The following is an 18053-nucleotide window of genomic DNA, read 5'->3' as shown; positions in this document are numbered from 1 at the left end:
CACTGCAAATAATAATATTGCTAGCCTTAAAAACCCTGTGAATTTTTTTTAAATATGAAATTCTTATAAGGATATAAACCTAAAACCTTACCCCCCTCCCCACACACACGGGAATACAGAGAGGCCTCTGACTAGGGTTGTTCCTATAGGATGTTGAAATGATTAGTAATTTTTGTATATTCATTGGCAAAATATATCCTGAAAAACAGACTTATTTGAAATGAAAGACTTTTAATTATAGAAACTTTTAAACTATACAAAATGAATACAGTTCTGTAAACATTTGCCATTATAAGTGGTTCTTTTCAAAACTATTCAATTTTTTAAAAACTTGATGTGGGCTAAGACAGCAAGGAAATATGGAAATTGTACAGGTTTGGTGGTAGTCATGTGGCTTTCCTTCTTTTCTTTAATTTCCTTTATAAAGCAGCTTTGCAGTAAATAAAGTGAGCAAATAAAAATGCTCCATATGTTTTAATTTCAATTTGCAAATTCACTTTTTGAAAAAACAGAATTTACAGCCAACTTTTCTAAATCAAATCACTCATCTTTCAAAGCAAACCACTTCTTTATACAATCTAAAACCTAGCAATTTTGGCACTTTCACTGTCAGCAAATGCTTCTACAGAAATGCTGTCAATGTTTGTTAGGTCTGTTTTGCTTTTTCTTAAGTTTATAAAGTTGTTCAAATGAGAGTATTTTAATTTATAGGTGAGCATTCTATAGGATTTAGTGTATATAAACCACAGCAGAGAGATCACTATTTAGTATTCTAAACTTCTAACTTCCTCTTTCAGCAGACGTGGACACGTTTTTCTCCTACGTTAATGAATTGTTAAAGAACCAATATGGCAATTCCCGATGTTGTGGTTAGCCATAGATAATCACCCCTTAGAGTATGCCTTTAGCTCTCAGAGGTAATGATTGCCAGACCCGTCACGCCTTCCTGCTTACATACATGCTGATGGCCACAACCACAAATATTTGTAAGGCGTGAGCAGCATACAGGATTTATGTGTTTTGCCCATTTATTAATTATAAAAGCCACTAACACTATTGGCAAGGGTGTATACACTTTGACACTGTCATCATTATTACAAAGTTTTAGTATGTGGTTTTGTGTTGCAACACCATCGATCAAAGTCCATTTTTTGACATGTGTAGCAGAGGCAATATGTTCCACATAGGTTATTTCTGGAATTGTATTACTTACTGTAATCGAGTCCTGTCATGTAGCTCTATTGCACCAACTTTACCCGCCCTACTGATGCCTGAGCTGTGTCCACTTTTATACCCTCTCAAACATACACAAAATGAGGCGATGGGGTGGAAAAGAGAATATTTTTTAGGAATTATATTTTACGGGTCAATATGCACAAATATAAATTTGGTTTTCTCGATTTGGTTTAAAAACTAATATCTTAATCTTCCAAACCTCTTAGTTTATTAACAAAACATATACATTGCATACCTGGCTTTCAGAAGACCAAAAAAAAAAAAAAGTGTGTATTTTCTTTCACGATTTACTTAAAAACAAACTCTGGGCAATATCAAATATGTATCTTTTTTAAAAGAGATGGAATGCCTATTTCCTACTGTTCACTGCTCTATAAAACATGCTTTGGCAGGACACAGTCCTTGTGAAAGGAGACAAAAATCCCTTAAACAGGAAAGGACAGAGGGTTGAAACAATTCTTTCCTGTGCTTAATTACATATTGAATTTGCTCACATATTTCAAGGACAGAATGAGGATTTAAAATGGAAACTGACAAAATGATACAATAAGTTGGTTGGAATTTGACAGAAACATTAGAGTACCCCTAAGTGATGCGAAACAAAACAATGTATACACTGCACATGAACATAACAAGAAGGAGCACCTTCTTTAATTGCCAGGAGAAAAAAAAAATCCAACTGTTGCCAAATCTAATTTCCTTCCCAGAATTGAACTAACTGCCTAAGATTTGACATGCTACATCAGTGTATGATGAAAAGCAGTCACAATTACTGTCACATGTACAATGATCTCCTCCAAAAATCTTCTGAATTAGATCCGTTACAAAATAAAGCAAGGAAACTGACCTAGGACATGTTTATATCAAGGGATATACTGTTTGAAATAAATCTTTTACCATCATATTCTTCAAGTTGGGGAATTGAATGAGGAAATTCATTTATTTCTAATCAACTTCAACATGAATGGAAATCCTGAAATTAGCAGAAAAGAAGCAAGGGCAATAGAAATAGAAATAACTAACAAATGCAATTTGGCCATTTGTAAGATGGTTAAAATTATAATTTGTTTTCAAACAAAAATGCAATTGAATATTGTCCCTTAAGGGCTTTCAATATTAAGTTTAATATAATAAAATGGTGCATATACACATATATATTCAAAATTATCTTTAACATATTGGGTAGATGAGATGAAAGATAGATGATAGATAGATAGATAGATAGATAGATAGATAGATAGATAGACAGACACGGACAGACAGGCAGACAGACAAACTGTGTTTCTCAAGGCACAAAAGGCTTGCAATTTAATTACAATGATGGAATTGAGATCAAGTCAGCAGGCTAAATACCTATTCAGATGTGTAAACTGCAGGTAAGTTTACACATTTTCTTCTAAAATAAAATCAAATTCATCACTGACTTGTGTTCTTTTTCTAAGGTCTAACTGAAACCAAGTGATTCTATTACATATATTCCTACTCTATTATCTCAAATTTTCTATCTTTAATTAAAAGTTTCTAAAGATACTTGCTACTTCCTTGGGGAATGAGTCAGAGGTCAATTCCCTAACTAGAATGTTTCATCTGCCAGGAGGAGTGTGAAAAGATACAATCACTAAAAACATTATAATGAAAAATTAGAACACCCACTATTCATATTAATAGAATCACCAGTTCATAGATGACTTACAAATCCATTATCATAGCATCTGAAGACTTCATGATTCCAGGGAGGAAGCCAAATCTTAAAAATATACATCCTGGAGAGTGCTTGACAGTACAACCTTTGTGAAATGATACAAGAAAGAATTAAAATAACTTTTTCAGAATGTCATGGTTCAAAAGAAAGGTGACAGTGGAATAGATTACTCCAGAGACTTGGAAGGTGACATTAACTCTCTCACATGCATATCAGTTCATCAGAGAGCAAAAGGTATTCTTATCTGAAAACAGCTACAGAGGCCTTTATGTAATGAATGAATGGTTTTAGCCCATTTCCAGTGGTCTCCATCACATCATAAAAATTTGCACTAATTAGGACCTTTATTTGTAGATCGATCCAAGAACCTAAGGAATAAACACACACACACACACACACACACACACACACACACACACACACACACCCCTATCTGCCTTTTATAGATACAACTCCCTGAGCACAGTGCTACTGCCATAAACATGTCTGCTTTTGTGCTTTTGTATTTTACTTTAAGACAGTATGTTTACATTAATTTATGACATCTTAGAGGACTGGAATTTCTTTTCTATATGCCTGTCTGTAAAGCATCAATATAACATCACAAATTTTAGGTATTTAGTAAATGAATTTTGATGGTGATGGTGATGATAGCTTTTTAAAGAAAATCTTTCTTAACTCACTCAGTTTGGTTGAGATGTTCCTTCTCTGTGCTCCCACAGCACACAGTGAATATACCAGTTGTGCTGCTATAAAAGTCTTATTTACTGATGCATCTGCCTCTCTTTCTGGATTTTGACCACCTTGAAGACCCAAATTATGTCTTACTTATTTCAGGATCTCTAACACCCAGTGTGTAGCCCATCATTTGTACTTAATGTATGTTGGTTTAATTGGTTGTTTATTCCATCTGCCCTTCCCATGATGTTGCCTCCCATTATATAAATTTTCTTTCAGCCTTGAATAAGATAAGTTAAGATGAATTCACATAGACACTTGAGTTTTATGAATCATTCTCTGTGTTAGAAATATAACTTGAAATATGGTTCTCTTGCAAGGTCAGGAGCAGTTAAAAGCAGCAATGAAAAGAGAAAGTCTTTGGATCACCAGCAAGGTATCCACTTTGTGACTATAACTGGGAAGCTAGCACATGATTCCAAAAAAGCCACCCTTCAGATGTAAGCTCTACAGCCAGCCCCCGATGACACCTACAGAATTACAAAGGGTCAGGCACATTATTCTTCTACCTTCTATTTTCCCTATCTTGAACTTTGGTCCATCTTCTGATCCCCAAACATTGGTGGAATAGTGGAGCTGATGATTACATCTATACTTCAAACTCACTACAGCTTTTTCTAGAGAACACAGGTGAGGACTACTGGAAATGGAGAAGGAACATCCACATACAATTTTGACATAGTCACTGACAATGTTAGTAGTCTTATTGCCTCTTTTCATAAAGGATCCTGGAAGAAAGGACTGTGGACTGGGTATGAATTTTATTTAGACTTAAGTATACAAATGTGCTCTGGCTAAAGTTCTTCATTCTCTATCTGATTAGAATATAAAAGTTATAGCTTCGTAGAATAATAACAATCTTGGGAGGTCATTATAATTTCCCATATCCCTAAAACAGTACCCTACCTGCTGCTACATGTCCTGAGTCCTGAATGCCTATGTCAATAAACACTCCCAGATATATTTACCCAGTATTATCTCATACTTCACTGATACAGACACAGAACTGTTGTTTATAGTTTGGAAACCTTGGCAAAGAAATATGAAAGAACTCCTCCCAGCGTGGGTGACCATTATTACGCTACCTAATTGCAGACCAAAAAATACACAGATGGATGGAATTTAGTTTCTTAACCTGGATTGGTTTCAGCAGATCCAGGAAGTTTATATCAATTCTTGCCCTTATGTACAGTTCTCTTTTTTCTAGCTAAAAATTCTCAGTTTTGTCAGATCTAAAAAGGAATTATGCTAAAAAAATAAAATAAAATAAGAACCAAGAGAAGAAGTACATCATAAAGGAGATTCTTCATTCATTCCTACAGTCAAATGTTTTCAAAGGGTTCCTGCCATTAAAATACCTCTTTTATGCCAAGGGAAATCCATGGTTAGTATGACAGCTATAACTTCCCCAGAGGTTTGCATTGTAGTAGGAAGAAAAAAAGCATGTAAAAATGACCACAAACAAGGCAGCAAACAGGTTTTATACAAGTGGTAAAATTCCCCATGAAATTTCATAAAAAGGACATCCCTTTGTTTGGGTACTTCCATGTGCAAAGTGGCATTCAATCCTGGCCTCAACATTGTGTAAGACAGAAGTAGACAGAGAGACAAGAATGAGGAAGAGGGAGATGAGTGGCATTCACACTGTAAAAATGAAATAATCAAAGCAGGGAGGTTGGAAAGAACTAACTTTGAAAATTGAAAAGATGTTGCAAGAAATTAGTTTGACCATAGCTTTTGTGGCATGGCAGTAGAAGAGTTTAGAAATACGGATTGTAGCTTTGAATATGACGGGGAGATTTTGTACTATAATATGCAAAACAAAGAAGTCATGAAAGGTCTCAGGGCCAGAAAGTGGCATTATCAAGGCAATGTTTTAGAAAGAATAATCCTCAGCAAGTATGCAGAATGCACTGTTCAAAGGGAAAAAGGTCTAGAGGAAGAAAGACTAGCTCAAGGTTGAAGCGATACCAATATAAACTATTGTTGTTAATACCGCTGATAGAAGGGAAAGCTAAGGAAAGGTTAGTGAGCGAAAAATCAACAGGACTATATGCCTGACTGAATGCCATAAAGTGGACATAGCAATGAGTAGCTACTTAAATAAGTATGTAAATGAGATAGTCAATATAAAAACTTAGAACACTAGCACATAAAATAATACAATAAGCATTAATAGTACAATAAGCATTAATTGTCGTCATTCAATAAAAGAAAGGGAAATCAAATCTTACTGAAAGTAGAGCCCATTTACCTGATATACTTGTAACAGCATTTAAAAAGTAGGGGAGGTCAAAAGGAAGAGGCGGGTTAGGGACAAGGGGAAGGATACAGATGTGCGGACTATAAGATTGGTTGCAGAAATACAGAGTTCAGGTGGAAATAATCAGCTAACAAATAGAAGCAAGGTACTTACTGCATGATAAGTTTTGGCAGAAGGCCCAGATTTCAGAATCATCCACCTACAAGTATAACAAGCTGTGATTTCTAGCCAGAAAGAATGGAAAGCAAAGAGATAAAATGAAAGGTTAGGACCTTTCAGAATGCCCAAGTTTAGGGGACAAAAAAATGCAGAGCCTGCAGATAGGTAAAGAGGATGCTTAGAAAGGAAGGACAACCAGAAGAATTTTGCTTTCAGAAAACCACAGAAGTGGAATTCATTTAATTGAAAGTTAAGGAAATACTTCCAAGCCTTCTGGGCAGGTGAAAGAAAAAGTTGATGAATGTAATGAGGCAGAGGTGACTGAATATAGTGTTTCTTCAGGATACTGGCAGCGAGGGAAGTAGAGGTCAGATTGGATTTGGAGGAAATAGGGTGGTTTAAGGACTAGAAAAAGTGAAACCAAGTTTGATGTGAGACAGGGGTCAGGTACAAAAACAGAAAGCCTAACAGACCAGCAAAGGCAGCAAGCCCAAGAGGTTAGTCTAACACAGAATCCAAAGGGATATTGTATAGAAAAACTGAAGTAAAGTGGAAGCAATACAACTTAATGGTTTAATCACTCAACTCTAGAGTCAGACATGGTGCCTTATATTTGAGCTCTGCAACTTCAGGGAAGTCCCATACATCTGTGGGTGTAACACTCACCACGGGTAAAATAATGCAACCTACTTCACAGTGCTGTTGTGATAAGAGATAAAGGAGATAATACATGTAAAGCACTCAGTGCAATAGCTGGCACATAATAAATGCTAAAAAAAAAAATGTTAGCAATTATGATTAACAATGGGTAAGTTCTCCAATAGGCTAGGCAGCATAACTGTAGATGCTTTTTGGTAGAAACCCAAAGCTAAGACCAAGAGAGTCTACCTAGAAAATTAAATTCACCAGCTTGTTTGACAAAGACCTTGACTATCAAAGTTACATGTGGCCATTGAGCCTTAGGAAATGGACGCCATTTATGTTGTTTTATCAGTATAATCACGTGATTAAAATATATTTAAGAGTTAATCTTGAAGTGGTATTCAGGAACATAAGAATGCTTGTTAAATTCATTTCCTATTGGTGATTTAAAAAGAGAATGGTGTGGTTATTTCAGTTGGACATTTGCTTCTGCGTATTCACTCCCCATGGACTCTCCTTCTATTGCCAAGTGTCACTGTGACCCCTTCCACTGGATATATATTAAAGGTTGTTTTTTTATTATTATTCTAATGATACCCAGCCTGAATGTGGAAGAGGAAGGTAGAATCTTCAATTCTGCTTATGATAAGAATTTAAAATGGCTAAATTGTTGAATCACAGAAAATGAGAAAACGACTGTGGATCTTGTAATTATCACAGACATGTCCACTTTACTTAACTCCATCATATTTAAAGCCAGCTTTGTGCATAAAGGGTTGAAACAAAACATGTGTAAAGCATTATTGGTTTCCAGATGACAAGTATACCCTACAAATGAAAACCGAGACTGCGACCCCCTGCTTTCCCTTCTCTGCGTGTCTAGAGGCTCACCACATGCCAGCAACACTGCAAGCCAGTCTCACGTTTGCTAAAAATAATCGCTATTCTTCTATGTCTGTTCAGGCATGATGCTCTGAAACAAAATACAAAGCACAGCAGCCGCAATTAACAAATACAACTACAATACCCTTCAGTTCTACATAGATTCATTTTATCCCAAGGATATTAGAATACATCACAAAGTTGAATACTATTCCTATAGCATCTGTCATCAAAACCAAAATCACATAACTAGATCCACATAAATCACAGCAAAGCTGCCACCCTGCAGCAAGAGTCAAACATCCACCCTATGCTACAGCCTTCAAAATATTGAGATAATTGATGGATAGTCTTCTTCCCTCATCTCATCACCCAGGTTTCACTTCAGAACAATACCACATGATGAGTCCACTCTTTTTGATGCTACATGTGAATATTGTTTTCATAATTTAGTATGCAGTGTGCTGGTCTGAATCGACATGTTTGTAAGGGATTCCATTGTGTCAAACAGAGGAGAAGGAAAAATCTGACAGCAGGCACTTGTCAGATGTGGCCAAATCTCTGCTGGATCCTGCTTTCACTGCACAGTCCCTGAAGCATATAAAGCTCATCCCACTTTTATAAAGCCATGCACGCATGAAACTGAAGGTAGCATTTCAAGCAGGAATTGATGACTTAGTAACAATGTGTATAATTTCCCCATATAAAAGAGAAATGGAAGGCACACCAAGAAAACATTGTTCCTGAGTGAGGGGATTAAAAATTCAAGAGCCCCTTTTGAAGTGAAAACCTCACAAAACTCATCAAATCCATGTAAAGGCAGACATCTTCAATAGGGAAAATTGCACAGAAGAATTAAGCAGCAGCATTTTGGAGGTGCTGTGGTTCTTCTATTTATCTACACTTAAAACAGAAAAACCACCAGAGCAGAGTGAAAACAGGTAGATTTACTTAGCCGATTAGCAAATACATGTGCTTTTCAAAGCAGGGCAATAGTTCCAAGCAGTTTATAGGGAAATGCTGTCTTTAAAGAAAAATTCTTTTTATACCCCAAATTCAATGGTTGGATAACCAGACCTTCTTTTTGAAGACCTTGTTTTTTGAAGTCACATTTCTTAATAAGCTATTATTTGACCCTGGAAAAATATTGACATGTTTGTAACTGAAGCCAATGCAGAAAATTTTCACCAAGGGAATAAGACCAATTTACAATGGAATGAATATACTTCACAGATTTTAGAAAGAAAGTGGCTCACTTTAAATATGATTTTAGCTACTTCAATAATTGGATTATTTGTCAGACCATACAATTTCATTGCCCTGCATTTGTCCTGCGTAAAGAGCAAGGACTGTGGAGCCAGTCTGCCTGACTCAAATCTCAGCTTTACTATTTAGTAACTGTGCCTATAATTTATCAAATGATGTCCGGACTTCTTCATTTGTAAAATTCAGTTAATAACAGTGTCTATATCATAGGGTTGTGATAAAGATTAAGTGAGTTAATATATAAAAAGGACTCGGTACTTGGGCAGCACTACATAACTTCAAATATAAGAAGGTACCTTCAGTAAAACACATATACTTGAAGGTTCTGGTCACCATTTTTGTCCTCTCCTTTACCCATCTGTGCTTTCTGCTGTTCCACATTCATTCTTACTCTTTTGCTCAGATTTTATCTTCCTTATCATAACCAGTTCTATATTTTTAGATAATCACCCTCTATGGTGGCTCATCTTGGGAGCAAAGGAAGAGAAATAACTATTTTTATCCTAAAATATCCTACAGAAATGTCTTATAATCATGTATTATAGCTTGCTGAGGTTAGTAGGTGGGGAAATATTTCATGAAACTGACAATGTATATCATTTTGATAAAACACAACTCTAGAATAAATCATTGTAAATAGAGAGATGAATGACAGTCCATTTCTCAAAATATTCACAGTTTAATGGCAAAGGCAGACTAGTAAACTATCTCTACCCAAGATGATGTATGCCTATGATGTGGGAGAATACCAAGAGGTAGTACCCATCAAAGACTGAGGCAGGGTTGAGGGGGAGGAAAAGCTTCTTAGAGGAACAAGAGAAAGCCAGAATGATGACTTTCAAAGGAGGATGAACTTGGGGAACAAGTGGAGGGAGATGGAGACTTTGCAAGAGATGTAAACGTGCTGGAGAGCTGTGAGCTTTCTAGAATAACTGAAACTCGGGAATATGGGAGTGTTAAAACTCAAAACTATGCTAAAGAGAAAAAGCTATAAGACAAACATGATAGACCTAGGAAAGAAAAGATAATAGAACAAGCGTCTTGCACAGGAAAGAAAAGATACTAGAAGGAACACAGTTCTCAAATAAAGGTTCTCAAAAATGAAATTCCTTTTTCTCCAAGTCCATGGGAAGGAAGGGTATTAGAGATGAGTCTGGATAGAGCAACACTGGGTGCATGTTTCAGTGTAGACAGTTCCTGCCTGATGGTCTTCATCTTCTCTGTGAAGAAGGAGGGGATGGCAGGTTGGGGGTTGCAGAGAAAAGTAAGGGTTTGACACAATGATGGAGGAGAATGATGGCAGGAGCTTCCTTGGTACATAAGAAAGATCAACTGGAAGTGTTAGAGCCTGACAGGAGGAGTTGGAGATTCTTTTCTGTGATGTGCATGTGGAGAAGTAGCGTTTTTGATAGTAATATTCTATAGATGTTTAAACCAGATGAAGTAGATATTTGGCTTTCTCCAGGTTTGGTGTTTCTCTAGGTATAGGCAGGAGAAAGTTAAAAGGCCAATAAAGTGCATACAAAGGAAAGATAAGTTTATGTCATAAGAAGTGACAATAAGAAGCAATCTTGGTGTTTAAAAATCTAAGTAAAGCCAAAAAGAGATAATTAAAAGAAAAAATGGTGTAGGTGACCAGAGAGCCAGTGAGAGGAAGAAAACTTAAAAAATACTTCTGAATGCCTGTTTCTTTTCTTTTCTTTTTCTCTCTTTCCTTTTCTTCTTTTCTTATTGCAGTAAGAACACTTATCATGAGATCTACCCCCTCAACAAATTCTTAAGTGCACAATCAGTATTGTTAACTATCGATACAACAGATTTCTACAATTTACTCATCTTGTTTAACTGAAATTTTATTCCTATTGACAGTCATGCCATTTTCCTTCTTTTTTTGAGATACAACTGATATCAATTAGTTTCAGGTGTAAAACAAAATGATTCAACATTTATTTACATTGCAAAATGGCTACCACAATAAGACATATGTCACCATACATAGTTACAGGAGTGTTTTCCTTATGATGAGAGCTTCTTAGAGACTTTCAAATATGCAATGCAATATTATTAACTACAGTTGTCATGTTGTACATTATATCCCCAAGATTTATTTATTTTGTAATTGGAAGTTTATACCTTTTGACTCTGTTCACCCATTCCACACCCTCAACACACACACTGCCTCTGGAAACCACCAATCTATTCTCTGTTCCTATGGGCTTGGTGTTTTTGTTTTTTGGATTTTTTTAGATTCCACATATAAGTGAGATCATATAGTACTTGTTTCTCTCTGAGTTATTTCACTCAACATAATGTCCTCAAGGTCCATTCATGTTATCACAAATGGTGAGATTGCATTATTTTTTATGGCTGAATAATATTTCAGTACACACATACACACACACATTTTTTCACCCATTCATCCGATAATGGACACTTAGGTTGTTTCCATGTCTTGGCTATTGTAAATAATGCTACAATAAACATGGGGATGCATGTTTTTTTTTGAGTTACTGTTTTTTTTTCTTTGGATAATTACCAGAAAGTAAAATTGCCAGATCATATGATAGCTCTATACTTAATTTTTTGAGGAACCTCCATAGTGTTTTCCATAGTGGCTTCACCAATTTACATTCCCACAAATCATGCATGAAGAGCTCCCTTTTCTCCATATTCTCACCAGCATTTGTTATCTCTTATCTTTTTGATAGTAGACATTCTAACAAGTGTGAGCTGATATCTCACTGTAGTTTTTAATTTGCCCTTCCCTGATGATTAGTGATGTTGAGGGGTTTTCATGTACCTGTTGGCCAGCTGTATGTCTTCTTCAGAAAAAATGTCTATTCAGATCCTCTGCACCTTTTAAAATCAGATTTGTTTTTGCCATTGAGTTGTATGGGTTCTTTATATCCATTCTCTTTTAACAATAAAAGTGATGGTAGAAAAATTCAGTAACTTCCTGATCACTATCATCTCAACTTTTCTTCACAGAAGTTTTTATCAAGGCTACTAAAAACTTTGAAGTGAGGTGGCTATAAACTGAGAGACCTTTGAGAGTGAAGGGAGGTGTTATGAATAATTATACTAGTATAATAGACATACACCCAAAATGTTAGGCACTTAGAGGTAGAGAGTCACTCTACACTTAATGACTTAAAAACAAAAACTTTTTGAGGGACATGAACAGGAGGATGATAATAAAGGGTCTGGAAAGATGAGATAGAAAACTCCAGGATAAATTTAGCCTATTTCACAAGTTTGTTTATAACCAATTCTATGAGTAATTGTCCCTCATAGCAGTAATTTTAACAAGTTTATATCTTTTGTAAATTAAAATATCTCATAATTATATGAAAATTAAGTTTATTAGGTATAGTATGTGTTGAACGAGTTTGGATTCTTTCTTTGTAGGCAAAAGAAACAAACTCAGTTATCTTAAGAAAATTCCTTAGGTTAAGAGACTGACTCTCTTGCTTCCATAAGGGTAAGGATATCAGTGCAGTTTCAGGAGGTTCTGTGGCAGGAATTCATGGAAATGTTACCACAGGGTGTCTAGGTTACCACAACCTTCCATCCCTCCTTACCTTTCTCATGCTCAGTTCCTGTGTGAGGGAAATTCTGATTATCTCAATTTGGGTCAACAATCTCCTGCTATAGCCAAGGGAGTAGGATCATGCATTGAAAGCCTACCAGAACAAAAGCTGAGCAAAACCCCTGAGATCCACTACATATGAGTTTAAATAGTCCTTGGGGTAACTAGGTGGCTCAGTCAGTTGAACGTCCAACTCCTGATGTTGGCTTAGGTCATGATCACAGAGTCCTGGGAATGGGCCCTGCATCCAGCTCTGCGTTGAGTGTGCTACATGCTTAAAATTCTCTTTTCTCCCTCTGCCCCTCCCCCAGTTCATGCTCTCTTTCTCTCTCTCTAAAATAAAAATGTAATAGGGGTGCCTGCATGCCTCAGTTGGTTAAGCAAGTGATTCTTGATATCGGATCAGGTCATGATCTCATGGTTCATGAGTTCAAACCTCACATTGGGCTCTGCACTGACAGTATGGAGCCTGCTTGGGATTCTCTCCCCTCTCTCTCTGCCCCTACTCTGTTTGTGCATGCTTTCTCAAAATAAATAAACCTAAAAATAAATAAAAATAAAATAAAATAAGCAAAAAATAAAATAAGCAAAAATAAAATAAAATAAAATAAAATAAAAAATAAATAGTCCTTATTAAATGAGTAAATCCCATAAACAGAATACCAATTTACACACCTATCCTAGAACTACCAGACAATACTATGTGTAAATCCCATAAACAGAATACCAATTTACACACCTATCCTAGAACTACCAGACAATACTATGTCCCCAATTCAATTTTTGGTCCTCCAAACCTCAAAATGGTTGCACTTCAGTCAAGACTTCTATAAGAAATAAGAATTGCATCAAAATATAAATAATACACTTAGAGATTTTTGATGTTAGCAACCATAGAAGCCAAGATCAGAAAGTCAGCAAGTGTAACATAGGTGCTCTGAAAAGCATATTTCCAAGTGATCTTTCAGATTGACCTGCTCCTTTTTAGAAAAAAAATCCCTAGAATCAAAAGGAAAAGTGAAAGGACCCAAATAAATGAAATCACAAATGAGACAGGAGAAATCACAACCAACCCACAGAAACACAAACAATTATAAGAGAATACTATGAAAAATTATATGCCACTAAATAAGAAAACCTAGAAGAAAAGGAAAAATTCCTAGAAACATAAACTACCAAAACTGAAACAGGAAGAAATTGAAAACTTGAACAGACTGATAACCAACAAAAAAATTGAATCAGTAATCAAAAATCTCCTAACAAACAGAAGTCCAGGGTCAGATGGCTTCCCAGGGGAACTCTACCAAACATTTAGAGAAGAGTTAATATCTATTCTTCTCAAACTATTCCAAAAAGCATAAATGGAAGGAAAATTTTGAACTTCATTCTATGAGGCCAGCATTACCCTGATTTCAAAACCAGACAAGGACCCCACTAAAAAAGAACTCCAGGCCAGTATCCCTAATGAACATGGATGCAAAAATTCTGAACAAAATACTAGCAAATCGAATTCAACAGGACATTAAAAGAATCATTCACCACGATCAAGTGGACTTTATTCTTGGGTTGCAAGGGTGGTTCAATATTCACAAATCAACCAAGATGATACACCACATTGATAAAAGAAAGGCTCAGAACCATGTGATCTTTTAAACAGATACAAAGCATTTGACAAAGTAGGACATCCATTCACAATAAAAACTCTTAACAAAGTAGGGATAGAGGGAACATACATCAACATCATAAACACAATATATAAAAAACCCACAGCTAAATCATCCTCAATAGGGAAAAACTGAGAGCTTTTCCTCCATGGTCAGGAACAAAAAGGGATGTCCATGCTCACCACTGTTACTTAACATAATAGTGGAAGTCCCAGCCTCAGCAATCAGAAAACAAAAGGAAATAAAAAAGTATCCAAAGTTGCAACAAAGAAGACAAACTTTTACTATTTGCAGATGACATGATGCTCTAGAAAACCCAAAAGACCACCAAAAACATTGCTATAATTGATACATGAATTCAGTAAAGTCACAGGATACAAAATCAATGTAGAGAAATCTGTCCATTTCATTTCTATACACCAATAATAAAGAAGCAGAAAGAGAAATCAAGGAATCTATCTCATTTACAATTGCACCAAAAACCATAAGATAACTAGGAATAAACCTAACCAAAGAGATAAAAGATCTGAACTCTGAAAACCATAAAACGCTGATAAAAAAAAACTGAAGACGATGCAAAGAAATGGAAAAACATTCCATGCTCACGGATTGGAAGAACACATATTGTTAAAATGTCTATACCACCCAAAGCAATCTACACATTTAATGCAATACCTATCAAAATACCACCAGCATTTTTCACAGAACCAGAACAAACAATACTAAAATTTGTATGGAACCACAAAAGACCCCAAATAGCCAAAGCAATCGTCAAAAGAAAAGAAAAGCTGGAGGCATCACAATTCCAGACTTGAAGTTATATTACAAAATTATAATGATTGGGGAGGAGCCAAGAGAGTGGAACAGCATGGAAGTTTTTTGTGTTCTCGCATCCATGAAATACAGCCAGACCAACACTAAACCATCCTGCACACCTAGAAAACTGACTGGAGGATTAACACAACAATCTGCACAACCTGAACCATAGAATTCAGCAGGTACATGGCACAGAGAGGTGAACTTGGGGAGTAAGAGGCTACAGTGGGCAGGGAGATGCTTTTGCAGGTGGAGAGAGAACAGAGACAAGGGGGAGAATATGGGAAAAGCACCCCTCCCCAAAAGCAGTTGGAGAGAAAGTGGAAAATTGGAAAGAGCCACAGGGACTAAACTAAAAAGGGAGAAAGGAGAAAGGAGAGCATTTAAATTCCATTAAGACTGTAAGCAAGGGGAGCGCAAAGTCTGCAACTCCACAGCTGGATACCTCGCGGTGCTCTGGTGGGAAGGGCGAATCCCCAGGAACAGACTGGGGCCTGGGAGGTTCTCGGGCCACACGGGGAGAAGTGGTTCCACTGCTGGAAGGACATTTGGTAGAGGCTGTGAGACCACCTAGGCCCAGAAGGCCCCAGAGATTGGCCACATTTGCTAGTGCTGGAACAAGGTCCTTAAGGGTGAAGCCTGGTGCCAGATGTGTGTTGTGATTTTCCATAATCCCTGAAAAGCTGCTGCTACACTATCTCACGAACTTTTTCTGGGGTGGGCTGGCACCTAACTGCAGTCTCAGGGCACCGGCAGTACAGGGTTCTGCAAGCGTTCCTGGGTGCAGCTGATATTTGGCCATTGCTCTGTGAGACCCTCCCGCAAAGGGGCAGAATGGATCAAAGCCACAGTCCTTCAAAAGTAAGGGGCTGGGGAAAACAGCCACATCTGAGACCAAACTCGGGAGAAAAGTACTGCCTGAGGCTTGGTCACGGACAGTGAAAAAGTGGGAGTGGACGAAAGCTGAAGACAGAGGACTGGTGCGCGATGGCTGCACAGGGAGAACAGAGTTCCCATATGAGAGACTGGGTAACTGGGTGATGCCATTTTCACTGCTCCTGTGCATGCACATACACACCTACAAGCGACACAACACTCCACCCCAGTAGGCTAGCAGTGCCATCTAGAGGAAAACGGAGCCATTACACTGAGCCCTGCCCAACTGGGCCAACCTCGCTCTTCAAGAACACATATCTCACTACCTGCTTAGTTTATGGACTATAAAGTGCTTCATACTCGGACTTCTGGGGGAAAACAAAGTCATTTCAGTCCTATTTCAATCTGTTAGCAGGTCCATTTAGTCAATTTTCTTTGTTTTTCTCTTTTTCACTTTTTCTTGAATACAGAAAGGGAAAAAATTCATTATTTTCAATTTTTACTAAAAATATTTTTCTTTAATTTTTTACTATGTTTTTATGCTTTCATGTGAATTTTTTAAAATTCTATTTTACTTCCATCATTTTATTTTAGTCTACAACAGTGTATCCACTTTTTCAAATTCTCAAATGATTTCCTTTTTTTCCCTCTTTTTTCTCTTTTTCGTTTCTTTTCTTTTTCTTGAATACAGAAAGAAAGAAACATTCATTTTATTTTTAATTTTTATTAAAAATATTTTTCTTTAATTTTTTCTACTATATTCTTTACTTTTGTGTAAATTTTTTCAAATTCTATTTTATTCCCATCTCACTTTAGTCTACTTCATTTAATTCATTTTTTCAAATTCTCAAACAATTTCCTTTTTTTCCCCTTATCTGTCAAACCACTTTCAGCACCTAGACAAAAACACACCTAGGTTCTAGCATCATTTATTCAATTTGTGTGTGTGTGTGTGTGTGTGTTTAATTTTTTAATTTTAATATTTTTTTATTTTATTTTTTTATTTTAATTTTTCTACCTCATTAATTCCTTTTCTCCCTTCAAAATGAAAAAAACAAAGGAATTCACCCCAAAAGAAAGAGCACAAAGAAATGACAGCCAGGGATTTAACCAACAGAGATACAAGCAAGATGTCTGAACCAGAATTTAGAATCACGATAATAAGAATAATAGCTGGAGTCGAAAATAGATTAGAATCCTTTTCTGTAGAGATAAAAGAAGTAAAAAGTAGAATGAAATAAAAAATACTATAACTGACTTGCAATCATGGATGGATGCCGGGGCAGCAAGGATGGATGAGGGAGAACACAGAATCAGCGATACAGAGGACAAACTTATAGAGAATAATGAAGCAGAAAAAAAGAGGGAGACTAAGACAAAAGAGAACTATTTATGGATTAGAGAAATCAGTGACTCATTAAAATGGAACAACATCAGAATCATAGGGGTCCCAGAAAAGAAAAGAGAGAAATAGGGGTAGAAGGGTTATGTGAGCAAATCATAGCAGAAAACTTTCCTAACCTGGGGAAAGACACAGACATCAAAATCCAGGAAGCACACAGGACCCCCATTAGATTCAACAAAAACCAACCATCAACAAGGCATACCATAGTCAAATACTCAGACAAGGAGAGAATCATGAAAGCAGCAAGGGAAAAAAAAAAGTCCCTAACCTACAAGGGAAGACAGATCAGGTTTGCAGCAGACCTATCCAGAGAAACTTGGCAGGCCAGAGAGGAGTGGCGGGATATATTCAATGTGCTGAATCAGGAAAAAAAAAAACATGCACCAAAGAATTCTTTATCCAGCAAGGCTGTCATTCAAAATAGAAGGAGATATAAAAAGTTTCCCAGACAAGCAAAAATTAAAGGAGTTTGTAAGCACTACACGAGCCCTGCAAGAAATTGTAAGGGGGACTTTCTGAGGGGAGAAAAGACAAAAAAAAAAAAAAAAAAAAAAAAAAAAAAGACCAAGAGCAACAAAGACTAGAAAGGAAGAGAAGAAAACACCACCAGAAACTCCAAGTCTACAAGCATGATAATGGCAATAAATTCACATCTTTCAGTACTCACTCTAAACGTTAATGCACTCAATGCTCCAATCAAAGGACACAGGGTAAAAGAATGGATAAGAAAACAAGATCCATCTATATGCTGTTTACAAGGGATGCACTTTAGACCTAAAGACACATTCAGGTTGAAAGTAAGGAGATGGAGAACC

This window comes from Panthera pardus, unplaced genomic scaffold (assembly GCF_024362965.1).
Source record: "Panthera pardus isolate Hobbes unplaced genomic scaffold, ASM2436296v1 HiC_scaffold_17, whole genome shotgun sequence".
In the NCBI taxonomy this organism is placed as follows: Eukaryota; Metazoa; Chordata; class Mammalia; order Carnivora; family Felidae; genus Panthera; species Panthera pardus.
Note: the sequence above shows the minus strand (reverse complement) of the source record.